This window comes from Eutrigla gurnardus (genome assembly GCF_963514095.1).
Source record: "Eutrigla gurnardus genome assembly, chromosome: 20".
Classification (NCBI taxonomy): Eukaryota; Metazoa; Chordata; class Actinopteri; order Perciformes; family Triglidae; genus Eutrigla; species Eutrigla gurnardus.
The window spans coordinates 4025940-4030576 of NC_139931.1; the positions used below are offsets into that span (position 1 = coordinate 4025940).

The window sequence follows — 4637 nt, forward strand, 5'->3', positions numbered from 1 at the left end:
CCACATACTTCTCTACTACATGACATGTCATAAAAAACAGAGCAAACTCCTGATATCTGATATTATGAGGATCTGGTGGAAAATATTTGCCACCAAGAGATTTGGGAGCAAGCGTATGAGCCGTCAGTGGTAATTTGAGTTGTCCTCTGTGATCTATCTGAAATAATCTCACAAAAAAACGTACTCATATAAAATTGGCCACAGAACGCGAAATTTGCAAGTTGCAATGCTGCCATAGTGTGAAGGAAACTGCTGCCGTGGCAACCATATATTGGCGACACTGATAGAATTAGGATAAAGCAGTTAAGGGCTGAGTTTGTTCCACTGATTCCAAACTTTTGGGGGGAAAAAAAAACACTTTTCCTCGTCTGCCAAATGTTTCTAACGGCAGTGACTCAATTTGAATGTAAAGAACAAGTATTTGAAACGAGAGTCAACGTCATCAGAAGATACAGCACATAACACTGAGATGATGCTACGGTCTAGAGCTGAAACCATGAGTGGATTAAAAGAAAAATGAATCTGAAACTGTTTGATTAATCTATTAATTGCAACTGTATCTTTTGAAGCAAAAGATCACCACCTCCTCAAATGTGGATATCTCTGGTTTTCTTGGTCCTCTATTATAGTAAACTGAATGTTTTGGAGTGTTGGTCTGACAAAACAAGACATTTTTTATGTGTTTCTGATGTTATTTGTAATATTAAATGTATAATTATGTAAAACAGAGATTCTCACACTTGAGAAACCAATGAATAATAATGATAATTCCTCATATGTCAACAGGAACTGAATATAAGCTTCACAGAGATAGGAGTTGTTATGTGTTGCTGCATCGGGCTGCGTGACGTTATACACATGTACCTAATAAGTACACAATAACCATACGTTTTAAATACAGCATGGAACAATCAGTTGTAATCTAGTTCTGCAGAGAAACCCAGAGCTTAACTCCACATTCAGTCGGAGGCTTTATTGAGTCGACTTTTGCTGCACAACCCACGCAGATTAATGAAATTCCAAAGCCTTTAGTAAGGACAGGGAAAAGGGACTCAACCTGAAGTCGGCCACAGAAAACACACACAGCCAAGCATTCCTTAAGGGAAACGCCGGCTGCTTCTCAGGAAAAAATGTCCCAGTCCTGGTCTACATATGTCCAGACCTAAAGAACCTTAAGAAACCATCTGTGCTCTTGACTTGTTCTACTCACACTATTCACGTCAAACAACAGATTCTTCCTGTTACTTCACCGTTAACTACAATGAAGAAATACTGTAGGTGTCCTTACATTTGCCTGAATCCTCTGTTCACAACATTGTCTGCAAAACTGCATTCAACTGATGATGTTTTGTATGTTGTGTCTGTATCATTTCCCTTAGAAAAGAAGTTGCAATGCAGTCAGTTTTGTTCATGTTTTATCCGTTTCAACTGGCATGAACTGAATATCTTTGGGTTTTTTTAACTGGCTGGTCGGACGAAACAGGAACATTTGAAGATGACAAATTGAACTTTTGGGAAAACAGAATAAACATTTCTCCCTATTTCCTGGCAGTTTATCATTTTAAATTGATTAATTCATCTAGAAAATAACCTACAGATTAATAGATAATTGAAATAATCCTAAATTGTCATCATACAAAGTTGAAAAAGTGTTCTAATGTTATGCACCCCCTCTAATAGTGTGATATTAATAGTGATATTAGGATAGTGTGGCATTTTCTCATACAGTGGAAAGAACAGAGATGATTTCTAGCATGTAGAACTTGTAATTCACTTTTTATATTGTTAGTAAACTACTCATGATATAGTAGTAAAGTGTACTAGGAGCTGAACCATCTTTATATGGTGTACAGAATAAAGAAAGGACACCGTTGGTTTCCCATTGAAGGATGGACCCAGGCCAAGGCCACTTCTCTATAACTGCAGGCCAGGAGTTTGAATCCGGGCCAACAATGGTCCAACATGTGCAGGTTTGGAGAAGGACTTGGACTCAACATATACCTGTCAGGAGTTACTAATGTAAAACTAATGCACCTGGTAGATATGGTATGATATGTGAGATTAATTGGATACACACGCATAACCGTGTACCAACTCTTTATAACCACCAATTATAATTATTATTTTGTGTTCTTTCTTCAAGGAAACATGTAGAAAGTCCTGTCGTTAGACTTCCACAATAAATACAATAACACCCAACAACAGACATACTGCACTGACGTTGCAACGGATGTTGTGTCATAAATATCTGACTTCAAAGGGCGAATGAGCCGTTATGAAAAAGTTTGGGAACATGTGACATTATTGCTAGTTACAGTAACAGCAGCTTACAGTATAAAAAAAAACCAAGAATAATCACAGTCTAACCGCCTGTACCTGCCGTGAGCTGTTGTTCTTCGAGAGTGTGTCTCTCTCTCTCGGCTAAAATAATAACTTCCTTCTAGCTAGCCTTACATTCACCGCCATTTCACATCAAACTTTAACCGTTTAAGTCGTTCGTAAAGACGTCGGAACTTCACGAACCACAAAGCGTTGTCTCAAAGGAGATTTATACAAAAAACAATGGGGTCATAAAACCGGTCAAACTATTTGATTTATCGATACATGTACAGTAGACTTTTCACTTACCGATCTTCCGATTGGTAGGCGTCGGCCGATGGCGAGCACATCAGTGTTTTAGCTAGAATGTACATTTCCGGTTTTAATTTCAAAGTGTCTGTTGTGTTCCGTTAATTTTACCGTAATGGTATGAGACATGCCACGATGCTAAGGATATTAATCGCCGTTATATTTATCCATTGATTATTTTTAGTGCTACTTACGCTCCAATAATGTGTTTTTTTCTTCTTTTTTTCTTTTTTGGTAAGTGACTGTTATGCTTTTAATTTGAAGCTGTACTTCCTGTACGCGCGTTGGCAGCGCTAGGTGTGAAAACTGAAGTGACATTTAATGCACCAGCGCTGTAATTAAATACACAAATTACAATTTTTAATCGTGCTAAATGTCTGTTTTTATTTATGTATTGAATGCATTTAATTTGCATTTTTTTTTTTTTTTTTTTTTTTTTTTTTTTTGCTATCCAATGCAATCCCCCTGTTTGCCTTCAGTTTGTTGTCGTGTTGTTTGCTGTCTGCTCCTACACTTATAAGAAGGCCTTGCTAAAAAGAAAAACTGTCCCAGAAGTTTTATCTTATATCTATACTTATGTTGTTATTATTCGCTCATACTGTGTATTACACCTAGGCGTATCTGTAATGACACAGACTCGCCACAAGATGGAGTAATAAACTACTGACAAAAGATATGTACACTTATCCTAACATAATATTTTGCCTTTGATGTGATTATACTGTGATAGGATTAAAGTAATTAAGATAAGTATTACTGTCGTTCATACTCAATCATTTTACAGGCATGGCAATCAATTGTTGTCACTGATGTTCTTGTAGTAGGATGTGATCAACATGTTAAGGATAGGGAAATCAAATGTAATAGGCATCCCCATTCACACTAGTACAGCTTTTAAACAAGCAAATACGATCAGTTTTAAACCATTATTCCAAAAAAAGTTATGTTTTCAAATATAACAAATATAAACCTGATTACAACCACCATGGTTTTAAAACTACCTTTGCTTAGGTCCATCAGTATTTTTTACGTCAACTTGAATATACTTAAAGTCTTTTGGGCAGCCACGTCCAGAAATGTGCTGGAAGTTTTGTGTCTGTGTGAATGGGGCCAAGGAAAGATATTGATGATCTGGTAATTCCCCCTTTTAAATACCAAGTAAAATCCCTGGATGTCTTCCTGACATCTGTGTGAACCAAAGCCAAAAGGTTCTCAAAGTAAGCCATGGAAGTATTTTGTTTATTATTCATCTGGCACAGATTTTCAGGCAAGGCACACGAAACAAGCAAGCATGTAAGTGAACAATGGTGCACTAGAAATGTTCACCATCCAGAAATAGTTAGCATAAATGACCGTGGCCTGTGGATTATGCTGTTTATATCCATGGCTGTTACGGATACTAACTCCCCACCAACCACTTTACGTCCACTGTGCATTCATTGTGCATTCATACACATGGGAGCTTCACAATGTGACCAGAGAAAAAACATTTATTACAGTATATCAATAACAACGGTGATGTTTACTATTGTACACGTGCCCTATAACATAATATCAAATACATAATACAATGACAGGTTTAGAGGAATAGACTACTGCAGTCTGTCAGTTAATTTGTCATAATCTGAGTCAACATATTCTGTGTATGTACAAGTGAGCATAATATAAACTTAAATAATAAAGGTCTGAAGATTAGATTTTAAATAATAATTAATCAAATTAATAAAAACATCTGACACCCAGTGAAATAAGTATATTTGGTGCCTCTGTGGGTCTCTTTGTGTAGTTTGTAATCCAGTCCAGTCCATTATTAGTGTTTTATATATATAATAATAATGCCAGTTAAATAAATAAAACATGATCTGTCAGCAGACCAAGATTGTAAACAAGTGGAATATGTTGAAATCGGACTATCTCTGGACATCAATAGGAGTACAGAGTCCTCCCTTCCCCACAGCATCTTGGTGGAAATTAGGGAAAGGTCAATTCCCACTGGGACCGGATCGTTT

At 36.7% G+C, this 4637-nt stretch overlaps 1 protein-coding gene across 1 annotated transcript in view; it reads left to right on the forward strand.

Annotated features, from left to right (window-relative positions):
* Positions 1 to 4637, forward strand: part of arf2a (ARF GTPase 2a) — an 87144-nt gene that overhangs the window by 30846 nt on the left and 51661 nt on the right. The gene's annotated exons all lie outside the window — the stretch shown is intronic.